We start from the raw sequence: 27,927 nt of genomic DNA on the forward strand, positions 1-27,927 counted from the left end.
ATCCCGATGACCAGTCTTGCTCAACTTGATAATAAGGAGGTCCGGGTCTTGTACTGATAGTTCTGTAGGGTGATATCGCAAGGATTGTTTCACCCAGATCAGTAAGCCCCCTGAAGCTCGCCCTTTGGCACTTCTAATGGCGGGTTTGAAGAAATTTACGTAACCCTGCCTAAATATAGGGTCAATTGCCCAGGTTTCCTGGAGTAGGATGATGTCAAATTTATCCATAAACTCCAGCCAATCTTCAGAGTGAATACGGCCCTTAACCCCAGCAATATTCCAGGACACAAGGGTAAGTGTTTCTGAGGTGGAGACCACGGGAGGAACCACCATATCTAAAACTGCAAGGGTGCCCTGTCCATCCCCACCGTCCCACCCATTTTCAATTCTCCCAATGGTATTCTGGTTATTCCCGGTCGTCGAGGGGACTCCCACTTCCCTCGATGGTGATATGACAATCCCTGTTAGTGCTGGGACCCCCATACACTCTTCCACTATGGTTACAAGCTGTGGAGACTCCTGACTCGGCCTCACAGCCCGAAACCCAGATTTTCTATGGGTTCGGGTAAGCAAGATGATGTTTGAAGTCAATCAATGGCCTCAAGATCAGATAAAGGGCCAAAATGGTTGAAAAGGGGTGGAAATTGCAGAAGTTGGGGTGTTCTTACCATAGGGTAACTCCTAATGGCGGGTCGTCCATGTTTAGGGGCCTTTAAGGTAGAACTCTGCCTGTATGGGTAAAAGTATGATAGGCCCAAAGTCTGGACATCCCCCTGCCTGGCAAACCTAGCTTCTCTACGAATCGTATCCACCACCCAAGGGTCCTTAAACGAGATTAAGATACAATCACCCTCCAGATCTTTGGTGCCATGGCCCACCCAGTCAACTCTTCTTACAAACAGGATTTCAGTTGGCGAAGATGGGGGTAAGGGTCGATTTTTATTTAACCAATAAATCACCTTATTACGCAGGTCACCATAGGTCTCCCTCTTACCAGGTTGTAGGGGGGCTACACCAGTCAATACTATTGTATATAGTGTAGCCTCCATAGGGAGATCAGCCCGCGGGGTGGTGTACCTGGAGTGTTTTTCTGCCATAGGATTTATAGTACTACGGTGGTTAGCTAGGGGCCCGTGGGGAGGATGCCGGGGGATGTTTAAACTAGGTTTTGCCAAAGAGAGTGGTTTGGTAATAAGGGGTCTAGCAGGGTTTGATCTATCCGGTTTGTCCGTGGGCTTCATCATATGGGTATGTTGAGACGGGGCCTGAGATACCTTGCTTGAGGTGATTTTAGAATCTCCACCCCTCATTGGTCTATCGGTTACTGACCCTGAGGGTTTGTGGTTAATGGAATTACTAATAAGAGTGTTAGGAATGTTTGATGTCTTTGGGGCTAAGTGTGAAGATTTAACCCCCCCTGAGCTTGTGCCAGTTAGAGATAATAGCAGGGCTGAATTCTTGTTCGCTACAGCCTCCAGTGTGTCTATTTTTAAGGTCATTAACCTAGTCCGCTCCAAAACAGGTAATAAAAGATTTTTCATCAAAGCCTCAATTTTTGCCAACAGGGATTCGTCACTGTTTTGGCACGTTGGGCACGGGTTCGAAGAACCTAAGGAGATGAGGGAGGGGCATAAAACATTTGGAAATGTACTGGGACATTGTTTTTCACTGGGATGGCCAAATGCCAATGTGGGGTTGACGATAGTATCTTTTAATTTAGGCATCTTACGTTCTCTCCCTCCCATGTGGCTCATGTCTTGCTTTCTCTTCCTCGATACCATGTCTGTGCCTAAAGGATCTATGTGAGTTAGCATGTTAGACACCGTCTTGGGAGAGTCAGGAGATGAGTGGGCGGGTTCCGAACTGTATTCGGACACTAGACTATCCTGGGATGCAATTTCCCCGCTTGCCTCAAGATCGTCCAGTTGGTGTTCAGCATAGACTGTTGTGTGTACAGGAAGATCAACCCCCTCACTATCCATGTGGACTATTGCATCAGTAGTATCTAAATGAATACAATTAAAAGCTGCATGTGCATGTGCGTGTGCCACGGGGCTAGGAATCGTGGCCAACCTACCCAGCGAAGAGCGTTTTCCGCTGACTAGGTCAATTGAGAGTCGTTTTTCCACCATTGCAATTTCTTTTTCTAGAATTCCCGTGGCACGTGTAATAAAAGCATCCAATGGACCCGATACCACTCCTTTGGGTGTTTGGATTTGGACTGTGCGTGTTTTGCCTGATCTTAGAGACATGATATATAATTGGCACCAGCTACGGTTATAAGGACTAGGCACACTGATTACACAAAATGTAGTAATGACTTAGTAGCCCTCACAGTCAATACAATATTTCTTGTGTCCAAACACTCTCTGCTGGGGAATGGGTTGATGGTGACAAGTCCGCCTACCTTACATGCATCAAAACGGTGCAGGGAATATGGGCCAGGGCCGTCCTCTGCCGTCCTCGAACGGCCTCAAACGGCCCGCTCTTAGCCCGGTCTTTGCCCCGGGCTGCGTCCCGCGCTGCGGGAGAGGTAGTCCCTGTTATAGTAACATTTGAGAGCGGTGGGCGGGCCGACACGGAGAGCGGACCGGAAGTTGTTGACGGTCTTGCAGGGACTCCTGGGTAATGGAGTCCCTGGCACGCTCGCAGCCCTGCAGCCCTCAGCCAAGGATGGTTTTGCCCCCGGTGGATGACCCAGTCAGCTGCCCCTCTCGGACTCCGACGATGCGGCACCCGCGGAGCGGGTGCGGCGAGGTCCGGAGTCAGTGCTCAAAGTGACTGACCAGAGGTGAGCGCGTCCTTGCAATGCGCTTCAGCAAATAAAATATTGTACCACTGATGGAAGAGCAGGAAGGGGTTTAAGAAGCCCTCCGATGGGCGGTGGGCGGGCCGACAGGGAGAGCGGGCCGGAAGTTGTTGACGGTCTTGCAGGGACTCCTGGGTAATGGAGTCCCTGGCACGCTCGCAGCCCTGCAGCCCTCAGCCAAGGATGGTTTTGCCCCCGGTGGATGACCCAGTCAGCTGCCCCTCTCGGACTCCGACGATGCGGCACCCGCGGAGCGGGTGCGGCGAGGTCCGGTGTCAGTGCTCAAAGTGACCGACCAGAGGTGAGCGCGTCCTGGCAATGCGCTTCAGCAAATAAAATATTGTCCCCACAGGCACTATTGGCACGATATGATAGGGCGCATTACGACACCCTAGAACAGCTCCTTCAACACCTACCTGATCAGTTTAAGGAGGGAGCAGAAATGCTCATACAAGAGGGAAAGCTCATTTCAAACGCAGCAATAAAGTGTGCACTTGATGTGGCTGATACAGCGGCTAGGGCGATTAACACTAGCGTCATGTTAAGGCGACAAGCATGGCTTCGCATATCAGGCTTTAAACCTGACATCCAAACAACAATACTCAACCAGCCTGTTAATGCTGACAGACTGTTTGGCCCAGATGTGGATACCACCCTCTTGAAAATTAAAAAGGACAATGAGACAGCTAAGTCCATGGGGGCGCATCAGTCTCAGCAGTTCAGGGGGAGCACTTTTCGTCGCTCAGGTGCACGCGCTGTTACCAGCGGACACTTGGGTCAACAGACACAATTCACGAAAGGTGGCGCACAATCCTCGTACCCCAAACAGGGCAGAGGGGGTTACAGAGGTAATAGTTCCAAGGGCAGAGGCAGAGGAAACGACAACTCCCGTTCCTCCGCCGCCAACAAACAGTGACTCTCTGTCACTGCCCCCCGACCATCCAACACCTGTCGGGGGGAGACTCCAGCAGTTCCTGCCAGTCTGGACATCCATCACCACAGACAGGTGGGTAAGACAACTTATCCAGTATGGTTATTGTCTGGAGTTAACCTCCACTCCTCCCAACATTCCCCCAAGGCAACGTCCTACGTCGGCAGAGCACTTGCACTTATTGCAGCAGGAAGTAGTGGTGATGCTGCAAAAAGGCGCAATCGAGCTCGTACCGGTGGAGGAGGAAGGCACAGGGGTCTATTCCCTGTACTTCCTTATCCCAAAAAAGGACGGATCCCTCAGGCCCATTCTGGATCTACGCCCCCTCAACCTGTATATACTGTCAGAATATTTTCACATGCTTACACTGCAACAAATTCTTCCCCTGCTAAAACAAGGGGACTTCCTAGCAACCTTGGACCTCAAGGATGCTTATTTCCACATACCACTCCACCCATCCCACAGGAAGTACCTCAGGTTCACCATACAAAACAGGCATTATCAGTTCAGGGTTCTACCCTTCGGAGTGACCACTGCCCCCAGAGTGTTCACAAAGTGTCTGGCGACTGTGGCGGCGCACCTCAGAAGACAAAACATACATGTCTACCCTTACCTGGACGACTGGCTCGTTCAAGCAAAGTCGGCTCAGCAGTGCGCCGCGGACATGTCCCACACTATTCACCTCCTTCACAGTCTGGGGTTCTCGTTAAACTATCCGAAGTCGCACCTACAGCCAGCCCACGTGCGTCAGTATCTGGGCGCGACAATAAATACGCTGGATGCTACGGCTCAGCCGAACCCTGTGAGGATCGACAGCATCCAGTCGCTCATTCAGAGGTTCAGACCGCAACACTCACTTCCAGCGAGAGTGTTTATGCAGTTGATAGGCATGATGGCCTCCTGCATCTTCATAGTCCCGCACGCGAGACTGCATATGCGTCCGCTCCAAGAATGCTTGGCACATCAGTGGACACAGGCTCAAGGACAATTGAACGACCTAGTGTTGGTGACCGGTCGGGCATACAACTCTCTGCATTGATGGAATCCACACAACCTTTGCAAGGGCCGACCGTTCCAAGAGCCTGTGCCACAGATTATCCTGACAACGGACGCATCTCTCCAGGGGTGGGGAGCTCATGTGCTCCACTACACGGTGCAGGGACTATGGACGACACAGCAGAAAAGAATGCACATCAACTATCTAGAGTTGATGGCAATCTTCATGGCACTCAAGTCCTTCAAAGTACATCTGTGCAACAAGGTCGTGTTGATCCGGACGGACAACATGACAGCCATGTACTACATCCAGAAGCAGGGAGGTACTCACTCGCCAGAGCTGTCTCATCTGGCTCAGAGCATGTGGAAGTGGGCCATTCAGAGGAACATTTGCCTCATGGCAGAACACCTCCCGGGCAAGGACAATCAGATGGCGGACCTGCTCAGCAGATACAGCCATCAGATGCACGAGTGGGAGATACATCCATCAGTACTCCGCCCGTACTTCCAGCAGTGGGGTCATCCAGAGATAGACCTGTTTGCCACAAGGGAAAACGCAAAATGCCAACACTTTGCCGCCAGGTTCCCTCACCCACAATCGCAGGGCAATGCGATATGGATGAACTGGTCAGGCAAATTTGCGTACGCTTTTCCCCCAGCACCTCTCATACCGCTGGTGGCAAGAAAGCTAAGGCAACACTCGATGACGCTCATCCTGGGTGCTCCAACGTGAGCTCGCCAACCATGGTACACCACGTTTCTAGAACTTTCCGTGGTACCGCATCAAAGGCTGCATCTCAATCTAAGGCTCTTGACGCAGAACCAGGGCGACATTCAGCATCCAGATCCGCAACAGCTCAATCTGGCGATCTGGCTCCTGAGGTCTTAGAGTTTGGCTACCTCAACCTGCCTCCTGAATGCATGGACATCATCAGGGAGGCAAGGAAGCCCACTACCAGAGCTTGCTATGCAGCAAAATGGAAGCGTTTTGTCATTTACTGTACCGAACATCACATTGACCCGCTAGATGCATCCACTCCCAACATCATCTGCTATTTGTTACATCTTTACAAATGCAATCTAGCTTACGCTTCCATTCGGATACACTTATCCGCCATAGCGGCTTATCTCCAAAACAGGCAGCATCTCTCTGTTTTCAGGGTGCCTGCCATTAAAGCCTTCCTAGAGGGACTGAAACGAGTCATTCCTCCAAGAACACCACCAGCTCCGGTGTGGAACCTCAATGTGGTCCTCACTAGGCTGATGGGCCCACCTTTTGAGCCACTGCACTCATGCGAAATTCAGTTTCTAACATGGAAAGTGGCTTTTCTCATTGCTATTACATCGCTCAGACGTGTTAGTGAGCTGCAAGCGCTCACGATCCAGGAGCCATTCATACAAATTCATGCAAACAGGGTAGTACTACGTACTAACCCCAAATTCCTTCCAAAGGTGGTGTCACAGTTTCATATCAACCAAACTATTGACCTGCCCGCATTCTTTCAAAACCCACAAACAGTAGCGGAAAGAATGCTCCATACATTAGACGTTCGAAGGGCATTGATGTACTACATTGATAGAACACAACCCTTTTAGGAAAACACAACAACTTTTTGTTGCCTTCTCTGCACAGCACAAAGGCAACCCTATTTCCAAAGCAGGAATAGCCAGATGGATTGTTAAGTGCATTCAAATCTGTTATCAAAAAGCTAAACGTACTTTAACAATACCCCCAAGGGCGCACTCCACACGCAAGATGGGGGCCTCCATGGCTTTCCTGGGAAACATTCCTTTGGAAGACATTTGTAGAGCAGCCACGTGGACTACACCGCACACATTTACCAAACACTACTGTGTCGATGTACATTCCAAGCAGCAGGCAGCTGTAGGACAGGCTGTTCTCAAGACACTCTTTCAGACTTCTGCAGCTGGCACGGGCAACCGCCGTTAATGGAGGGACTGCTATGTATTCTATGCTAAAGATATGAATTTAGCAGCCCACATGCCTCGAACTGAATATGCTACTTACCAGTATGCATCTGTTCTTGGCATGTAGGGCTGCTAACATTCATATCGCCCGCCCTCCTCCCCGGCGCCCGTAGCGGCTGCAGATACTCTCTTGCATTCAATCATTTGCATGGACATCCTTTACACTATTTCACTCCATCTCTGCCACAATGGCTAAAAACAATCTGGGGATGGAGTCGATGCCCATGCGCACTGTACTCCAGGGGAGGAGCCACCTATCTCGTGATACTTCGAAGACTCTTCCAGGACAACAAGGTGCAATCATCCGGACCCAACACTAGGCGGCGATCTATGCTAAAGATATGAATGTTAGCAGCCCTACATGCCAAGAACAGATGCATACTGGTAAGTAGCATATTCATTCCTTAGTCTTGGGTGACTTAGTGGACACTGAAGATCCTTCTTCAAAGAAAGTAGTGATACAGTAGGAGCACGCAGCCTGAGGGAACCGTGGCTCCCCTTCTCTATTTCCCATCGTAACATTAATGCACACAATAGCCGCGGGCCCCATGTCCTGGCCGCTGGCTATGAGACCATTCAGGCACATGGAGAGCTTCCCAACCAGGGAGGGGGAAGAAAATCGGCTTAAACCCCAGGTTCAGAGGGCTTTTCACCGGTAGGTTTGAGTTAAAGTTGGGGACCGACAAACATCCTAGGTTACCTGCTCACACCCTTCCCTAGAACCGGCTTGACTGACGGGGACAGCGTCTTCAAGCCATTCCTAAGGCTGCTCGTGCCATCCTGAACATTCAACACACACGTCACTCATACCCCAGTCTACATATTGCAACAACCACCCAGTTATCAAAAGCAAGCGCAGCCAGCTATAAATCTCAGCAAACCACTGTCGCTACCAAAAACCAAACAACTACATTCTAACACAAAGTCAAGAGTGGACGACACATATTAATGCAACAAAACAAACAAAGTTCCTCGTTCGCTACCACGGACGGTCACTTGTGGGTTCACGCTGCCTAGTGCCAGTTGACGCACAGTCACGAGAGACACTAGACAAGGGACCATTTAAATAATAGAATTCATCACCTCTTTACACGAAAGGTGCCACTAACTGTCAACAGTAAATTCAGTGAGTGTAAGAGCATCACCTCTCCGCTGACAAGAGGATGAACCAGCAAGGGTTTCCAGCTCCAGTTGCTGACACGCCATCAATTGCGGTATCCAGCAAACTCCGTGGTGAATGCTGCGCTCCTAACCCCCTCCTTAGACGCCAACGTGCGCCCTGAGCTGGTCCATCGCACCTGGCAGAGCACTCAGACGCCAGGGTGGCAACTGACTTACCAGTGACACTACGTGGTACCTGCCCTCCACCGACACTCCTCTCCAGTCCAATGCCTTTTGGCTCGAGTAACATTCGAGGCTTGTCCTCGACCCCAAAATTACAGCCCATGCATTCCAAGCAGCGGGCGGAAAGGGAGGCGAGCCTCTCAGTCAGTGCACGGTGAGCCATCGATAATAAAGCAAACAAAAAACAGACCAAACATCAACAACCTTATCCTCAGCAGCTGCCCACACCTGCTGGGACTCAGCAAGACCTGGTCTTCAGACATCTTTGCACCTGATGTCTCAAGCCCTCTCCCCGCCACCGAAAATTGAAGTTGATTTGATCTCTACCAGAATCTACCTTCCGCGTGGAGCACCAACACCAGCCAGTGACTGGTCAAATATTCAAAAGACTGACGTCCACCCGGAAGACCTGTGCCACCCTTAGAACTTTTCAAGATCTTGGAGTAGATGTGTCCTGCGTCTGCACCATCTGGACATGTATAATTGTCACCAGGCTGGAAGTGATGACAACGTATAGAACTGAATCCTAGGTCACTCTTCTTTGGCTCTCAGGTACTGACGGCCACCTCCTGGTGTTAGTAATCTATTACCAAGCATTAGTAGTAGCGGAGATGCAAATGGAGATGTTACTCTATGATGTCTCAGTATTCTTTGCCTCTATCCATCGGCTTTCTCCTGTCCCCATCACTCGTCTTCCACCCAGAATCCCTATCACTCTACTCTGTCATCTACTCGACATCATCTGGAGGGGGCGGGCATGCAGAGGAGAGGTGGACTGCAGCGGAGGGATGCACGTACGTATGCCTTCCTGCATAGAGATCATGTTATTTGAACTCCTTTGAGGATTTGTCAGTCCTGCCACAATAAAGAGGTACTTTCCACAGATTACAGATGCCTTCAGTCATGCAGAGTGAAACTACGGAAGAGTCCTTCCCCTTCTCTTCTTGTTGAGGTCAGAAGCCAGTGGTAAGGGTGTAGTTTGCACTGCGGTGTTGGTGTCTGTCTAGTGCTCTCAATTCCGGGGAGCATGCAGTAATTTCACTGAATGCCAGAAACAGGAAAGGCAGCAATTGGGACCTGTGGTCCTTGGCACCCGGGGTTGGCCATCTGTCCAGCCAGACAAGGATGGATCAGTAAAGAGTCACCAGTCTGAAGGGATGTATGACATCACAATGCATGCTTTTACTCCGCATGCCATTACAACGCAGTTTTTACAACGCAAGTCGTTACAACGACTTGCGTTGGGGGGCGCTGGATAGTGGAATAGTTTAATTTTCTATTCCAACTCCAGTCCCCGTGGATAGTAGGGAAGGTGTTGGATAGAAAATTAAACTATTCCCTATCCAACAGCGCCCTCCAGCGCAAGTTGTTGTAACGACTGGCGTTGTAATAGCTGCGTCGTAATGGTATTGCGGAGTGAAAGTTGCGTTTTAAAGGATGTTCCCTGGTCTGAAGGGGGTTCATGTTTGCTTGTGAATGTGTGAGAATCCAGCTGTGGACTAATAATGCAGATCCCATTGCTCTGATTCTACCGCAATTCACAAATGTAAAAACTGAAAAAAGATGATTCTGTTTCTAGTTTGTGCCTTAACCTCAGTATAACATGTTTGTATGTGTGCAGCGTAAATCTCAGGCCCAACAAGCGGAGGAGGAAGGAGGTGGCATGCGGCTGGATGTCCACGCTATGGCTGAACTGCAGCGGAGAGGGGTGCCCACCACGGACGACTCCCCAAAGTATTCTTATGTCCTGGGTGCTGACGGGCGATATGGTGAATATCTTTTTTTGTAATTTGTAAGGTACCAGCAGTGAAACAAGTTTTGTAGAGTACTGATCTGTTTTCTTTAGCCCCATTGGATGTGGCTTTTATCCATAAGCCAACTACAGAAGGAGATCATTTCTAAAGTGCTGAAGACACCAAGTTCCACAAGAACTTGGACTGGGGGACCTGAAGCTTCTGTGTGTGTTCTCAAGAGCTGCCAGGAATGGAAGAAGCCACAAGTGTCTCATGTGAGGAGTCCGTAGCTTCACGGCCTTGATCTTACCTTGCAGCACTTTGTATCCTGTTTTTTTCAATTGGGAATTCATAATAGTAAACGTATAAGCATCCAAACGCAGAGAGGAAAGCATGGATGGGTTACCTTTTGATATCTGACCTGGGACAGTTTAAGATATCTGGGCTGGTGATCTACTTCCACCGCACAAGGAACAATTGGATGACCTTTGACACATAGAATGGGTCTACCTGAGATCTCTGAACTGGACAAGCTCCGCACCTGCAATGGACCAAATTACGATTCTGGGACCCGGGGATATATTCTCACCTGTCCAAAAAACCAGCCACTGTGAGCCACATTGTCCCACTCCAATGGTCCTGATACGGTACAACCAATACCAAAGTCCTCATCTCTGGTGACTGAGGCTGACGTCTTTACCCCAGGCCAGGTGTCTTGCCTAGATCAATCCCTACTTCTCTTGAAAGGCAATTAATGAAGTCCACATTCTCTGTGACTATTGGCAAGCAACATATATGAAAATTGACCGAATAGCTTTGATTGATAGCTTTGTTCTTACACTAAGTTAAGATTCTCAAGTTTCCTCCTTGCAGAGCACCCGCATAAAAGCAGCCATTTTAGTTGCAAGCGGATTACGATTAGTAAAAGCACATATGCAAGCTTCATCGAGATACCCAAAATGTAGTGTATTGCAATATTAGTAACACGAACATGTTGATTAATTTTATTAACGCTATGTCGAGAGGGTTAAATACAAGCAAGTCGCGTTACATGCGAATCCTTGCTCCATCACTTGGTTGATTTAAATAAAATCTCTTTCTTATGAAGCCAACTTCAGATCCCTTCTCTAAATTCTGTACAAATACGTGCTTTTTTCTCCTCGCTCTAGTCTTCAACCCCTGCCAAGCGACTGTTCTCACCCTCTACAAAGACCAAGCACTGCACTCCCAGGTGAAGGAAGGCGAGCGCTGTGGAGTAATCCTGGATCAAACCAATTTCTACGCAGAGCAGGGCGGTCAGGCGCACGACTCGGGATACTTTATGCGAGTGGAGCTGCAGGTAAGACTCCTTCTCTTCATCGGCAGGGCAGATGGCCGTGTCACTCTTACTTCTTGGAGAGCCCTCTAAATACCACCGTTCTCCTTATATTTTCTGGTCTGACTGCATTATTTCTCAATAGTTATTTAGTTATAGTTATCAAGTGAATCCAGAATGTCTGTTCTAGTTTCAGATCTGAAGTCTCCTTTATTATTACTATTTTTAATGACACTTATAAAGCGCTACTTTAACCTGAAAGGCTTCCTGGCGCTGATCATACGGATATATGACGGTACGACGCATGGTTTTACCACGCGTACCGTTACAACGCGGTTTTTACAACGCAAGTCGTTACCACGACTTGTGTTGTAGGGGTGCGGACTTCGGAATTTTTTAATTTACTATTCCAACACCAGCCTACGTACAGTAGGGGAGGTGTTGGATAGTAATTTAAATTATTCCTTGTCCTGTTGCACGCTCCAGCGCAAGTCGTGGTTACGACCTGCGTTCTAAAAGCCGTGTTGTAACGGTATGCGGAGTAAAATCCGCGTGGTAAAGGCTGTTCTCCGATCAGACAAAGATTCAAAGAGCTTTTCATCCTAGCTTACACTTCTACCCCGTTGGGGTAGCTGCGCGCTATACAAAATACACTAAATAAATACATTTCTTGAACATTATGAGGTCCTGAGATCCAGTCTGGGAGGAGCGAAGCATTAATTTCACATAATTAACCTTGGGTATCGTTGATAGTTACAGCTCTTTGTTGAATGTCAGGATTAGTCTCAAGACTTGGATTTATAAATGTAATATGTGGTGATCATGAGTCCTGCAGGAAATTGTTGTGATAAAATTTCCCCTCTATCTCCTTTTTAGGATGTTCTGTTCCCGGTGGAGGCCGTTCATGTGGCAGGAGGGTACGTCGTCCATGAAGTGACCGCGTCAGACAACCTGCAGGTTGGGGACCGAGTGATGCTCTCTATTGACGAGGTAGGTAAGTTACCAACAGGCAACTGAATGGTAGTGCCCCTGAGGCATATAATCTCTGTCCTGGTCACTGTAGAGCAGGGGTCTTCAAACAGGGGGGCAGGCCCGCCTGGGGGGTGAGGGAGATTGAAGTGATCTCAGGGTGGGGGCTTCAGTTTCTGACCAAGAGAAGCATCCTGCTTTGTTTTAAGTGTTAAAAACATGACCGGCAGTAAGTCACCTTGTAATGGTCCATCACTAACAGCTTTTCTCATTATATACTGACTGGTAGTATGCGTACAATGGAGTATCGGAGCTTAACTGCAATGTTTAAATATGCTTAGATATATTTAAACATTGCCAATTTAGCAGAATAAATTGCATGGGTCGAGGATCTTTTTTTTACACTGCTGTAGAGAGTCCATTCTTATTATATGTACATCAGGCAGTGGACCGTCGCTTAATGGTTTACAAAAAAGTGTGTAATTGTAACTATTTCCATATTTTCCCATCAGAATTGAATTCAGTAGTAGTGCCTGTAATAGAACCCTTTACGTAAAAGTGGTAACCATGTATTTAGCATACTTTGCAGTGCTTTTAACAGTTGAATGATTTAGGTTAAATGGTACCCATGTATTCTGCTGGCTTTTGAAAGATTCAAAATGACTTTGAGTCGCTATATCCCCTAGATGAGGAAGTTTTCGGTAGCTAATCCTAGTGTTTGTGTCCTGTCTTCGACACCACCTGCAAACACTAAAACCACTCAGTTTCCACCTCCATAGAAGACCTGGGTGCTCCCCGACCTCATGTCTGCGAGACAGGCCCTTTAAGGCTTCCGCCATATAAGATTTGTGTGTTTCGCATGTTGCAGGCATTCTGCTCAAGAACAGAACTATGCTTGGGGCCATAGAACATCAGTATGCAGGCACCGAGTCACCGTATCACGTCACTACCTACCGACGTGGTGCCTCACTTGCCCTCCTAACTTTTCCCGACAGACAAAGGATTTGGCAAGCACTCCCAAGCCTATCAGGATCGCAGTTACAAGTCGCCCCCTTTCGTTGTCTCACTCGTACTTGTCCACAATAATTTAGAAAAGAGGCACAAGGAAAGTTTATGATGATTATTGAAACTATTGTGCTCTAATATGCATTAGTTGTGCCATAACTAGCAAACAAATGCAGCTCAGTATTGTCATCAGCATAGCTATTCGACCGTATACACTAAAGAGTCCTGGCATACTATCTGATAGATTCGCCTAAACCCACCCTCACTACGAAAGCTAAATGATTATAGATTATAGATCTCTGGGCTTGGCAGCGGGCCCCATACCTTAGCAGTCATGGATAGTTCTACATCCGAGCTGGCACAGCTCTCGTCTCAGGACCTTTGTGCCGTCAGCCAGCCTCTGCTCTCGGTCTGTTTAGTACAAAATCTCCTGGGTTATATGATAAAGCATGAGTTTTCAAAAACAGCAGCTCGGTGTCTCTATTATGTTTAGGTGCTAATGTCCGAACACAGAGGATAAAAAGAAACAGTGTTGTTTGACCAACCTAGGCTGTGCAGACTAAATCCCAGAAAAAGGGCAATAAACGTGTGCTAACTATATGCGAGAATGCAATGTGGCCCAGAAACAAACGCGTGCTTTGGTAACGTGTGCAAATCAGAAGCGGCCTACAACGTGCATAGTTAGGCTAGCATAGGCAAACCTACAATGTCCTCATAGCCAATGTTCTGGACTCAGGACTGGGATTTCGAGATTCTCCTCCATAGTGCTTTCGGTCCCTCAGTCTGCAGGACGAGGCCTTTGAGGTTCCCTCCCAAAGAAGACTTATGTCATGAGGAGAGGATGTAGCATAATGGCTAGAGCGGTCGTCCTCGAATCTGGGGAACCGGGTTCGAGTCTCTACAATTATGCTAAACAATCTGTGATTATGAGCAAATCACTTAATCTCCCCGTGCCTAACAAAAATGAATCTGTAACGGAACTGGCACTCATGTAAAGCGCTCTGATACTCGATGTCTCGGGTCTAGTTTGCGCTATGTAACACTATGTAAAACTAAAAAAAAAAATGTACTCCCCGATATTTTGTCCACAGGACTGGGTTTTTGAGGTCTCCCGTAGAGGAGCCATGAATAGTGTCCATTGTCTCAGGATGGGTGAAGTTGGTTCCTGATTCAACTCTCTGCGGTCTTCATTCAGATGGCGTCCAGTGCTTCGTGCCCTCCCTACCCCCCCTGTGTCCACCTGTCCTGCTCTTATTCTGCACAATGTATGTCGCTCATCCTGGCCTTCATTTCCTTCTCTGGCTCTCCACCTGTTGCAGTCGTCATTTCACACTCCCACTGTAGCTCAAACCCTCTCCTTGTCTTTTCTTAGTCTCATCCGTGCAGTGTTTGCTGCTCTCCAGTATTGGACACACCTGCTCCTGCCCCTGCTTCCATTCACCACTGTGCCTGCCCACCTTCAATATTCACACTATTGCTTCTATTCACTCCTTGTTGCACCACTCAGTGTATGACTGACTCTGTGCCAGACATGATTCCTCGTTCCTTATGTTACTCATACACTCTCCATGTCTCTCTCTAGGTGTCACTTCTTTTTCCTAACACTCTGGCTGTTGTTCCTACTCTCTCTTTCTCCCCTGCCTCTGAGTCCCCCCTGTGCCTGTTACTAAACACTTCCTGTCAAGGTCCTCTCCTTTCCTCTCTGTTCCAGTGCCTGCTCCTATGATCTTTCCCTCTGAGTCCCCCCTGTGCCTGTTACTAAACACTTCCTGTCAAGGTCCTCTCCTTCCCTCTCTGTTCGAGTGCCTGCTCCTTTGATCTTTCCCTCTGAGTCCCCCCTGTGCCTGTTACTAAACACTTCCTGTCAAGCTCCTCTCCTTTCCTCTCTGTTCCAGTGCCTGCTCCTATGATCTTTCCTTGTTAGTCCCCCCTGTGCCTGTTATTAAACACTTCCTGTCTAGCTCCTCTCCTTTCATCTCTGTTCCAGTGCCTCCTACTATGATCTTTCCTTGTTAGTCTCCCCTGTGCCTGTTATTAAACACTTCCTGTCAAGCTCCTCTCCTTTCATCTCTGTTCCAGTGCCTGCTACTATGATCTTTCCTTGTTAGTCTCCCCTGTGCCTGTTACTAAACACTTCCTGTCAAGCTCCTGTCCTTTCCTCTCTGTTCCAGTGCCTGCTCCTATAATCTTTCCTTGTTAGTCCCCACTGTGCCTGTTAGTAAACACTTCCTGTCAAGCTCCTGTCCTTTCCTCTCTGTTCCAGTGCCTGCTCCTATGATCTTTCCCTGTGAGCCCCCCCTGTGCCTGTTACTAAACACTTCCTGTCAAGCTCCTCTCCTTTCCTCTCTGTTCGAGTGCCTGCTCCTTTGATCTTTCCCTCTGAGTCCCCCCTGTGCCTGTTACTAAACACTTCCTGTCAAGCTCCTGTCCTTTCCTCTCTGTTCCAGTGCCTGCTCCTATGATCTTTCCTTGTTAGTCTCCCCTGTGCCTGTTACTAAACACTTCCTGTCAAGCTCCTGTCCTTTCCTCTCTGTTCCAGTGCCTGCTCCTATAATCTTTCCTTGTTAGTCCCCACTGTGCCTGTTAGTAAACACTTCCTGTCAAGCTCCTGTCCTTTCCTCTCTGTTCCAGTGCCTGCTCCTATAATCTTTCCTTGTTAGTCCCCCCTGTGCCTGTTACTAAACACTTCCTGTCAAGCTCCTGTCCTTTCCTCTCTGTTCCAGTGCCTGCTCCTATGATCTTTCCTTGTTAGTCCCCACTGTGCCTGTCCTATGATCTTTCCTTGTTAGTCCCCTCTGTGCCTGTCCTATGATCTTTCCTTGTTAGTCCCCCCTGTGCCTGTTACTAAACACTTCCTGTCAAGCTCCTCTCCTTTCCTCTCTGTTCCAGTGCCTGCTCCTATGATCTTTCCTTGTTAGTCTCCCCTGTGCCTGTTACTAAACACTTCCTGTCAAGCTCCTGTCCTTTCCTCTCTGTTCCAGTGCCTGCTCCTATAATCTTTCCTTGTTAGTCCCCCCTGTGCCTGTTACTAAACACTTCCTGTCAAGCTCCTGTCCTTTCCTCTCTGTTCCAGTGCCTGCTCCTATGATCTTTCCTTGTTAGTCCCCCCCTGTGCCTGTCCTATGATCTTTCCTTGTTAGTCCCCTCTGTGCCTGTCCTATGATCTTTCATTGTTAGTCCCCCCTGTGCCTGTTACTAAACATTTCCTGTCAAGCTCCTGTCCTTTCCTCTCTGTTCCAGTGCCTGCTCCTATGATATTTCCTTGTTAGTCCCCAATGTGCCTGTTACTAAACACTTCCTGTCAAGCTCCTCTCCTTTCCTCTCTGTTCCAGTGCCTGCTCCTATGATCTTTCCTTGTTAATCCCCCCTGTGCCTGTTACTAAACACTTCCTGTCTAGCCCCACCCTCTCCTTTCCTCTCTGTTCCAGCGCCTGCTCTTATGATCTTTCCCTCTAAGCCCCCCTGTGCCTGTTACTAAACACTTCCTGTCTAGCTCCTCTCCTTTCCTCTCTGTTCCAGAGCCTGCTCCTATAATCTTTCCTTGTTAGTCCCCCCTGTGCCTGTTACTAAACACTTCCTGTCAAGCTCCTCTCCTTCCCTCTCTGTTCCAGTGCCTGCTCCTATGATCGTTCCTTGTGAGTCCCCCCTGTGCCTGTTACTAAACTCTTCCTGTCAAGCTCCTGTCCTTTCCTCTCTGTTCCAGTGCCTGCTCCTATGATCTTTCCTTGTTAGTCCCCCCTGTGCCTGTTACTAAACACTTCCTGTCAAGCTCCTCTCCTTCCCTCTCTGTTCCAGTGCCTGCTCCTATGATCTTTCCTTGTTAGTCTCCCCTGTGCCTGTTACTAAACACTTCCTGTCTAGCTCTTCTCCTTTCCTCTCTGTTCCAGAGCCTGCTCTTATGATCTTTCCCTGTGAGTCCCCTGTGCCTGTTACTAAACACTTCCTGTCTAGCTCCTCTCCTTTCCTCTCTGTTCCAGGGCCTGCTCTTATGATCTTTCCTTGTTAGTCTCCCCTGTGCCTGTTACTAAACACTTCCTGTCTAGCTCCTCTCCTTTCCTCTCTGTTCCAGGGCCTGCTCTTATGATCTTTCCCTGTGAGTCCCCCTGTGCCTGTTACTAAACACTTCCTGTCTAGCTCCTCTCCTTTCCTCTCTGTTCCAGAGCCTGCTCCTATAATCTTTCCTTGTTAGTCCCCCCTGTGCCTGTTACTAAACTCTTCCTGTCAAGCTCCTCTCCTTTCCTCTCTGTTGCAGTGCCTGCTCCTATTATCTTTCCTTGTTAGTCTCCCCTGTGCCTGTTACTAAACACTTCCTGTCTAGCTCCTCTCCTTTTCTCTCTGTTCCAGAGCCTGCTCTTATGATCTTTCCCTGTGAGTCCCCCTGTGCCTGTTACTAAACACTTCCTGTCTAGCTCCTCTCCTTTCCTCTCTGTTCCAGAGCCTGCTCCTATAATCTTTCCTTGTTAGTCCCCCCCTGTGCCTGTTACTAAACACTTCCTGTCAAGCTCCTCTCCTTCCCTCTCTGTTCCAGTGCCTGCTCCTATGATCTTTCCTTGTGAGTCCCCCCTGTGCCTGTTACTAAACTCTTCCTGTCAAGCTCCTCTCCTTTCCTCTCTGTTCCAGTGCCTGCTCCTATAATCTTTCCTTGTTAGTCCCCCCTGTGCCTGTTACTAAACTCTTCCTGTCAAGCTCCTCTTCTTTCCTCTCTGTTCCAGTGCCTGCTCCTATGATCTTTCCTTGTGAGTTGACCGACACTCCTTTCTTTTCAGACGCAGCGCTTGTCCTGTATGGTGAAACATACTGCTACCCACCTCCTAAACTTTGCCCTCCGCCGCGTCCTGGGAGAGAGCACCGAGCAGCGAGGGTCACATGTCGCTGCTGACCGGCTGCGGTTTGATGTCAGCACCAAGGTAAGAAGGGTGTTGGGTTTGCAGAGCATCATTGATGGCACGGCACAGAATGGAAGACGCATGGCTCTTGAGGTGAATGGTCTAATAGACATATAGACAAGTTAATTGCATTAAGTATCCCACACCACAATCTGCACGAGCAGCGTGGTGAACCCAGCATGTTTCAGCAGCTGAAAACCGTTGAGATCTAGGGCCAGATGTAGGTAAATATCATTTACCGATTCTAAAATACAGAATTTTACCGATTCGGTAAATGATATGTAGCTAATGATTCGGTAAATGTTACAGAATTGGTAAAATTCGGTAAATACCGATTCGGTATTCCCCATTCATTCCTATGTGCCTGGAGGCCCATACGAATGAATGAGAATTACTGATTCGGTAAATACCGAATCGGTAAAAGGGGGTAGACTTACAAGGGTGGCAAGGTTTCACATTGACACCCTGTTGCACCCCTACACACTAAGGGCATGTATGTCTGCCATATGGCACAGTTGAAAAAAGCACAAAATTGCTTTTTTTAGGGTTTTCGATATTAACCACCAACTTGTAGTTGGTGGTAAATAACGAATCCTTACAAGTGAAAAGCACTCACTTGAGTGCTTCCTACATTAAGGATTCGGTAATTTACCGAATCGGTATTTAAGAATTCGGTAATTTACCGATTCCTTAAAGTACCGATTTGGTAAATTACCGAATCCTTAAATTAGGCCCCTACATCTGAAAAGCCTAATGCCGGTCGGTAACGGACGAAATTCTGTAATTCCTTCCTACATCTGGCCCCTAGTATTTATTGATGTTCTTATACTTACACATTGACTGCTTTAATGTGACCGGATCTTGGGGAATGATGGGTTGGTTAGACTTGCTTATGGAGTTGGTTTACACCACAGAGTAGCAAGGAACTCTTCAGTCACACAGAGAGTGTAGGCCATGAAGTCACATCTGCTTGACATGTGTGGAACAAAATGACTCATGCAGGGCCCATGGTGCATGAGGTGGACGTGGTATGAGTCTGCGGTGAGGGGTTAGGCCAGGTTGGCAATCTTCTCTTATACGATTATATAATTAATTAATGATTGATAATCATGAACACATTCCAGCTTTTACGAAGGAAGGTGGAAAGGGTGCTGAGGTGTGGAGGCTGGGGGAGGGGGGGCTCAGAAGGATGCAGATGTGATGGGGCTGCAGAGGGTACAGATGTGTTGGGGTTTGGGATGGGTGCAGAGGGCTGAAGTGCGGAGACTTCCTCCTGAGCTCTGAAGTGGGTCCCATGTTTGGAAGAATCATTCTGCCCTGGTGTGGGCTCTCACATGTAACCTTAAGGAAAGGTTCTCAGCTGGACTTGGACGCGCCACAGATCAGTCAAATGAAGGCCAGAGTGGAGAACAGTGTCCAGAATTGTCCCCTGAATCAGTCAGTGGGTCTATATGTTGTTCGATTTCTCATTTAAAAACATTTTTATTTAAAGTACTTGCATGAGAACCAATTTCGGTCACATAATGTGTGTATATTAGCCTGTCTTATGTAAAGCACACTGGTCATAAACAAGAAACTATTATTAATGCCAGTATTATTGCGATTATTTTTATTATTATCACTGCACTTACTACTGTTATTATTATTATTTCAGTTATTTTTACAATTTCTAGTATTTAAATTGTAACTATGAATACTGCTAATATTTTTCACGTTGTTAATGGTGTGAATATTGGTGTTGGCATTAATATTATTATTAGTATGATTGTTTTTATTGTTGTTTTTTCATCTCGTGGCCGGTAGAGTGCTGGTCGACCCTGGTCAGGCTCTGCAGTATGTGCTGTATTTTGCAGGCAGTAGTTAGTGGCTTCCTGTATCAGCTCGTGTGTATGTTGATGTATATGACAGGCTTTAGAGCAGGCCTGGGCCTGGGTGTAGTTCGCAGAGTTTTTCTACGCAGAACTCCACGAAGTTATAAAAAAAACTCTGCGAAGTTCAACGAGTGGCGGAGTGCAGTGCTTACTGCAGTTTGTGCTGGTATTCCTGCCGCTCGGGTAGAAATTCTACCCAAGCGTCCGCTCGCACTCGCGAACATACCGTTCGCGATCGCGAACTTACCGTTTGCGATTGCGAGCGGAGAATAAACTCAGCTGCACATCGCAAAGCGTAGTTTTCCGCAAGCTCCGTGGAGTGCAGAAAACTCTGCAAACTCCGCAAACGGAGCGAAGTTCACCGCCCAGGCCTACTTTAGAGCAGGAAACACTAGAAAGAAGGCCTTCACCTCGTAGTATACGTCTCCAAGAGAGGTTCCTTCCACTGACGACATACTTGCTTAGATATTGATTCCAGAATCTTCAAAGCACATTTATTTCTTCAATCAATCAATCAATCAATCAAGAATTTGTAAAGCGCACTACATACCCGCAAGGGTTTCAAGGCGCTGAGGGTGGGGAGAGGGGGGGTGCTGTTGCTACTGGTCAAACAGCCAGGTCTTGAGTTGTCTCCTGAAGGCTAGAAAGTCTTTGGTTTGTTGTAGGGTGAGGGGGATGGTGTTCCAGGGGTAAACAGCCATAACAACGCGGGCATTACCCCGCGCTGCTATTACAACGCTGCTATTACAACGCTGCTTTTACAACGCAAGTCGTTACAACAACTTGCGCAGGAGGGCGCTGTTGGATAGGGAATAGTTTAATTTTCTATTCCAACACCTTCCCTACTGTAACGTGGACTGGAGTTGGAATAGAAAATTAAACTATTCCACTATCCAGTGCTTACAGCGCAAGTCGTTGTAACGACTTGTGTTGTAAAAACAGCGTTGCAATGGCACGCGGGGTAAAAGCCCGCGTTGTAATGCCATACAACCGTTCCAGGTCTTGGCGGCGCAGTGGGAGATGGATTTGCCTCCGGCTGTGGTTCTACGGATGCGTGAGACGGTAGCCAGGGAGAGGTCTGCGGAGCGTAGTTTCCTGTTGGGTACGTAGAAGGAGAGACGGCTGTTGAGATAGGCTGGGCCGGTCTTGTGGAGTGCCTTGTGGGCGTGGATCAGGAGCTTGAAGGAGATTCTTTTGTCGACAGGGAGCCAGTGCAGGTTCCTCAGGTGGGGGATGATGTGGTCGTGGAGTGGTACGTCGAGGATCAGTCGTGCCGAGGCGTTTTGGATGCGTTGTAGTCGTTTGAGCTTGGTCGGGGCTCCGGCGTAGAGGGTATTTCCGTAGTCGAGTCTGCTGCTGACTAGGGCCTGGGTGACTGTTTTCCTCTGTCTGTTGGTATCCATCTGTAGATCTTGCGGAGCATAAGGAGGGTGTTGAAGCAGGTGGAGGAGACAGCGTTGACTTGTTTGGTCATGGTGAGTTTCGAGTCGAGGATAGGTTGCCTGCATGGTTGGTGGGTGCGGGGGGTGTCCCCAGCGAGAGGATCAGTTGCATGCATTGTATTGTATTGTAATTGCATTTATATAGCGCTTACTACCCCTGACGAGGCGTCAAAGTGCTTTTTCGGCGGGTAGCACGCTACTCCGGGACCCACAGAGGATTAGTGTTGAATTAGTATAGTGAAACATGCAAGTGCATTTTAAGTGGTGGGTAGGTTAATCAGTTATTTGGATTTGGAATGATAGCAGAAGGATAGAGTAGGGCAAAGGTTTGTATTTATTTATCGCTCGCTTGTTGACGCATGCTATTCAGGGAGCCTATAAAGGATTAGTGGTGAATTAATATGGTGAAATATGAGGTAATTTCAGTGGTGGATATTAGTCTGTTACTTGGAGTGAGAAGGATAGCGGATGGATAAAAGGGGAAGAAATATTTGCATTCATGTAGCACTTCTTACCCCTGATGGGCGTTGAAGCGCTTTTCTGGCGAGTAGCACGCCACTCTGGAACCCATAAAGGATTAGTGTTGAAAATGAGTATAATATAAATATGAAGTAATTTGAGTAGTAGATATGTTATTCAGTTATTTGGGCAGTATATTAGTATAGTTGAATATGGAATATGGAATTTGAGAAGTGAAACATGTTAGTCTGTTAATTTTTATTGAAAAAGGATAGTGGAGGGATAAAAGAGTGAAGGATTTATTTTTTTATTTTTTTAAAGTCTTAGCAGTAGGAAGAGGCTTTTGGATGAGTAAAAAGGAGTTTTGGAGGGAAGGAGTCAGAGGGGAGAGTTTGTAAAAAGAGGTGTCAGATGATGCAAGGAGGCGTAGAGTAGGAGAGAGTCTAGAAAGGGTTATTTTAGCAATCATAGTAGTGGTATGGGGTTTGGGATAAATGAGAGTGGATGTAGAGGATATGTTGATAGATCTATAGGATGAGAGATAGGGTAGTGCATTAGAAGGAGTAGTAGAAAGAAGTTTGAGATGAGTCAGAAGGTTGGGCTAGAAGATATATTGAGTGAAGTGTAGGCTGAGAAATAGGCTAATGCATTGGAAATGCTAAATTAGAAGAAAGAGATAAGTATATAGATCCATAAGTACATTGAAAGTATATAGACACATAAAAAAGTAAGTATATTTAGATTAAATATATTGATAGAGGCACAGGATGAGAGATAGGGTAGTGCATTGGATATGCTTTTTCAGGAGAAAAGTAACAGACACACAGATCCAAGTACATGGAAGATACATAGATGTACAATGGAAGTATGTATATGTAGACCAAAAATGATTTTTATTTATTGATGATGATTATTAATATTTTTTTTCTTCTCTTAACAACATAATTGTTTTACATGCTTTATAAAGTAATACACAAAGATAGGTACATATCTATAGTGAAAACAAATGCTTATATACAGAGGGATATGCCGTAAATTTCTGTTTGCTTATGGTGCTTATGTGGGGAAGAGCCAGATCTTGAGTAGTTTTCTGAAGATAAGGTGGTTGTCGGTGGATCTTATGTTGGGGGGTAAAGAGTTCCATAGTTTTGCTGCTTGAACAGAGAAGGATGTGCCACCCATTGTTTTTTTCTTGTATGGTGGGATTTTGAGGCGAGATGCTCCTTTAGAGCGTAGGTTCCTTTGTTGAATGTGTTTGGTGATTTTATTCCTGATGTCGTCGGCGTAGGAGATTATGTTGAGGTCGTGGTGTCGGGCGACGCGTGTGAGAGGCGCCATGTAGACTTTGAACAGCGCGGGCTGAGGGAGGCTGCAGATGATCTCGGAGGCTTCGGATCGGAACGGGGGGAGGCGGACTCTCTGGGTTCTGCCGGAGAGGAAGGAGGAGGTCCTTTCCAGGGCCTTGTCTCGGATTCCTGCGTCGTGGAGTCGTGGAGTCGTGTGCATAGTGCGCGGTGGCAGACGGTGTCGAAGGCGGCGGAGAGGTCCAGAAGGATGAGGGTCGCCGTCTCGCCGTTGTCTAGTAGGATTCTGATGTCGTCTGTGGTGGCGACGAGCGCAGTCTCGGTGCTGTGGTTACTGCGGAATGCTGAGTGGGAGGGGTCCAGGATGCTGTCGTCTTCGAGGTAGTAGGTGAGCTGGATGTTGACTATCTTGACCTGCTGCTTCGACTAGACTTTGTCTTAGGTTGAAGGCTGACCTGAGACCATCATTAGTCGTATGTGTTTGCTGTACTCTGCCAACAGTGCCAGAGGCTGAGACTTCCAAAGCCGGATTGAAGGTTACTGCCTGTGCAGAGTAGGAGAGATGGTCTTATCTGCAGACCGATCACGCGTCTGTTACTTTCTGTTACCCGTGTTGTTGCTTTATTGGATGCCATCCTTTCTGTGTTTGTGGGCTCCTGGACATCAGCCTAACACTTCCTCTCTTCCCTTGGAACCTCCTAAATGTGAAACCAGTGCATATGTCCCAAAGGCTTGATCTGAACCCCTATCTCTCCTGTAGGCTCCAGTTTCCCCTCAGCAGCTTCAGAAAGTAGAACGTGCAATCCAGGAAGTGATTCAGCGGAACGAGGTCATCCACACCGCAGACGTGCCGGTGAAGGGGGTGGACAGCATTGCGGGACTCCGGAAGGTGGATGAGGTAAGGAAAGTGGCCTGGCACCCACACATAGTTTATTCTACAATTCACAGAGAAGGCCCACTGTGTATTAGTAAGAGAACAAATGGAAACCACCTGAGGTTTAAGACAATCGGGTGGTAATAAGAAATCTTTTGAGTTGTGGAGGAAATGCCAAGTGCTGAGGAGAAGCTAATGCCACCAGAGAGATACTGCTGATTTCACTAGAACTGATGTATTTCTAGGGCCTTGTTGGGGCCCGACAGATAACTAAGTGTAGGATTTGAAGTGTCGGCCATGCTGGAAACATACCAGTCTCTTTTATTCTTAATATGCAATCTAAAGACATGCACTGGAGTGAGATGTACTAAGCAAAGTGACTTGTGTTCATAAATGTTTACATTAAGATGCTGTGCTTCGAGACACAGCTTGCCGCTCTCCCTGCAGCATGATTGTTCATATCTGCACCTGTTAAAGTCCCGTCCCCTTATAGAGTCAGCTCAAGTCTGCGGGAAGGTTTTCTGGTGGGACTGTATTACGTGACTTTATCGACTTATGAGGAGCTGTGGTCACAAACGTGTCCGACACACATGGAACTCTGAGTCACGCCATTTGAATCTTTTTAGTCTCCTCTATAATGCACAAGACGTCACTGTCTTTTTGGGGTGCAGGAAGGGATCCAGGGGCACTGGATGACGTGCCCTCTAGCCGGTGTGTAATCCATTAAAGCAGGAACCTGTGATCAATAGAGATGGGGTAGTCAAGGGATGGCCAATATTGGTCCGCTCCTGTTGACATACATGAAAGATGTGGAAAAGGTGTGGTGCAGCGGCCAGGGTGCCTGACTCCGGACCACAGGGTTCACGGTTCAATCCCCGGAACCGGCGGCAGGTTAGTCCAGCACCATGTGACTCTGGGCAATAGCTCGCTTAATCTTCCCGACGGCCCCCAGAGCCTTGACACCCTTGGATAATTGCGCGCTTTACAAATACTGGATTAATGTTCAGGATAACCAATGACCGTGCAAATGATTCCACGTCAGACTCATCATATGTAAATGTTTCCCTGCTCAGTATTAAGAAACTGTGGCATGGATTTGCCTCCCATAGACCAAAGTTACAAACTCTTGACATACAATCGACCTATGTCCCATCTGCTCTATTTAGAGTGCATATATAAGCAATTCTTGGCAGATATTCCACTCCTTACGTATGCCTTCTACCCCCCTCTGTGGTATTGGTCGTCCACCATGACTCTCCAGCCATCTCTGTCTTGGTTTTGTTTTCAATCTATCTCCCAGTGTCACCCTTCTCCTTGCGGTTGGCCACGAGACCTGACCCCTGGTGTTCCTCTGCCTTCCTCTTTCTCTCTTCCTTTGAGGGTTCCAGGTCAGGGCTTGCCTCGTGGTGTTTGATGTGGCCAGAGGAGGGTGTGACCTATCCAGCCCCAGCGTCTTTTCATGATTTCTTCTTGAGCAGGCCGGGAGTTGGACAGTCTGCTGCCGTAGCTTGTTGTTGCTGATGGTGTTTTGACTGCAGATTTAGAGGATTCTCCTTAGAAAGGTGTCGAAGGTCTGGACTGGTCACTTTTCTCCTCCATGTTTCTGCTCCATATCGAAGGACCGCTTTTACGTTGGTGTTAAAAATCCTCATCTTGGTTTGCAGCGTTAGGTCCTTGGACCTCCAGATCTTCCATATCTGAATGAAGGCAGCCTTTGCTTTGTCGATTCTTGCCTTGACGTTGGCGTCTGTGCCACCTGTGCACTGCCCAGGTAGGTGTAGACCACAACCTCTTCCAGTGCATCGCCTGCAAGTGTGACTGCGGTTGTGCTGGCCGTGCTAGCCTTCAGGATCTTGATTCTCCCCTATGGATGTTGAGGCTAAGAGTGCTGATGTGGCTGCCACGTTGTCGATCTTCTCTTGCATCTGCAGATGGGTCTGGGAGAGTAGAGCCAGGTTGTCTGAAAAGTCCAGGTCATTGAGCTGAGTCCAAGGTGTCCACTAGATCCCATGTCCTCTCTTTGTTGTGGATGTCTTTGTGATCCAGTCGATGGCCAGCAGGAAGAGGAAAGGCGAGAGCAAACAACCCTGGCGGACTCCGGTCCTCACTTGCTTCCGTGAGTTGTCCTCCATGGAGTATCTTGCAGGTCATTCCCTCATAAGAGTTCCTGATGACTCTTACAAGTTTATCTGGCACAACAATAGTTACAGAGGAGTTTCCAAAGGGTCTCTCTGACCACACTGTCGAATACTTTCTCATAGTCGATGAAGTTGATATGGAGGGGGGATTTCCATTCCATTGACATTCCAATCCGCAAAACTCTAAATAGGGCTCTTAGTCTCTTCATGACATGGCCAGGCTGCTTTCCACCCAACCGGCGCCTAGTAACAGTAAGTAGCAACTTCACCTATGACCAGTGTGTCTGTTTTCCATTTGTAGCTCCAGAGGTTTGAATTTTAAACTAGGAGCTGTTTTAAGGGCACGAGCTGTGATTGAACACAGAATATGCAACCATAAGAAAACCTGTCTTGTAGCGCCTTGATCCCTGCAGGTTAAAAGTGATTTATAAATCCCCTTTTCATGTAATTTCATTTCATTTTGTTCTCTTTCGTTCACGAAATATGTAGATCTATTACTCTAACCTGAAACAGTGGATTGTTTAAAAACCGACTAGCTCTGGAACTAGGCGCTATCTAAACTGGGAATTTGCAGGACGTTGTCCCTGGGGCATGGAGCCTTTACTGATAAAGAGCCAAGTAAGAAGGGCAGTTGTTGCAGTCCCAATGGGAGCAGATTTAACTCTGTATTCAATCAGAATATCCTGTTCTTCCCCTTGTGAGCAACCTCTAGCCGTCTGCTGTCTGCAGGAGCCACATGAGGATGGCAAATGTTAGGAAAATGCCCCTTTATCCACAGGTGGTGACCAATGCTGCGGGATGTTAGCACTTTCTGAGGAAGTGTGATGCAGCAGAGGGTGGTGGGTGGCCAGTTTGGTCTGGCCTAAAGAGTATGCTTTGTGAGCTTGATTCTCACAGTGAACTTTGTGTTAGGCTTGCCAAGGTCTCCTCATTTATAAACAGAACACCCTACTTTTCAACCCACACGACTCCCGTTGCCTCATTAACCCCTTCACTGCGGCGGCTATTCCGCCGCAGTGCTAAGGGGGCGGGGCGGCCGCGCGGCGGCCGCATGCTGGTGACGGAACCGCTCCGTCACCAGCGTCGGTTGAGCTATGCTGGTGACGGAGCGGTTCCGTCATGGCCCGCCCCGCTCAATAGAACCCTCAGCGCAGGCGCGGAATTCGCGCCGCGCATGAGCGTTCTATCGAGCGGGGCGGGCCATGACGGAACCGCTCCGTCATCAGCACAGCGCACCCGCATCTGATGACGGAGCGGTTCCGTCATCAGCATTCAAGGGGTGAAACTGTATTCATTTGTTACTTTTCCATATCGAGGCGTTGTTAGAAATGGGATTTCTGGTTGGCTGAGGCTTGCGCCAAAGCCAGGCAGAAACCACCACTCTAGTCAGGGCAAGGGAGTGACACGCCAAGATAACCCCTGCTCACCCCCTTGGTAACGTAGCACAAGCAGTAGGGCTAAACTCGGAGGCAATGTGAGTTAAGTGTGTGCGCGCGCACCCAGCAACAACACCCAAGGCCCACCACAAAGGAAACTCCACACAAGGTTATGTAAAAAAATAGCCTTTGTATTATACCAAAACACATTGGATAAAAACACACACTTTACAATGTGCCAACAGGCACGGGCAGAATTTACATCTTTACTCATACTAGATAAAACAACCTCCTAAGCATGAAAACAAATTCAGAGGTATAGGCCAGAAGCTTTAAACATGATGCATGAAGGCACATTCAGAGGTATAGGCCAGAAGCTTTAAACATGATGCATGAAGGCACATTCAGAGGTATAGGCCAGAAGCTTTAAACATGATGCATGAAGGCACATTCAGAGGTATAGGCCAGAAGCTTTAAACATGATGC

The 27,927-nt window shown here is 47.9% G+C and overlaps 1 pseudogene across 1 annotated transcript in view; it reads left to right on the forward strand.

Moving 5' to 3' along the window:
* The window catches only part of LOC144772306 (alanine--tRNA ligase, mitochondrial-like), a 444,475-nt pseudogene that overhangs the window by 308,446 nt on the left and 108,102 nt on the right, over nucleotides 1-27,927 (forward strand). Inside the window, exons 10-14 of the transcript XR_013599714.1 lie at nucleotides 9,691-9,838; nucleotides 10,972-11,141; nucleotides 11,994-12,107; nucleotides 17,858-17,998; nucleotides 23,814-23,951. The product of XR_013599714.1 is annotated as an alanine--tRNA ligase, mitochondrial-like (transcript). The remainder of the gene's footprint in view (nucleotides 1-9,690; nucleotides 9,839-10,971; nucleotides 11,142-11,993; nucleotides 12,108-17,857; nucleotides 17,999-23,813; nucleotides 23,952-27,927) is intronic.

This window comes from Lissotriton helveticus, chromosome 8 (assembly GCF_964261635.1).
Source record: "Lissotriton helveticus chromosome 8, aLisHel1.1, whole genome shotgun sequence".
Taxonomy (NCBI): Eukaryota; Metazoa; Chordata; class Amphibia; order Caudata; family Salamandridae; genus Lissotriton; species Lissotriton helveticus.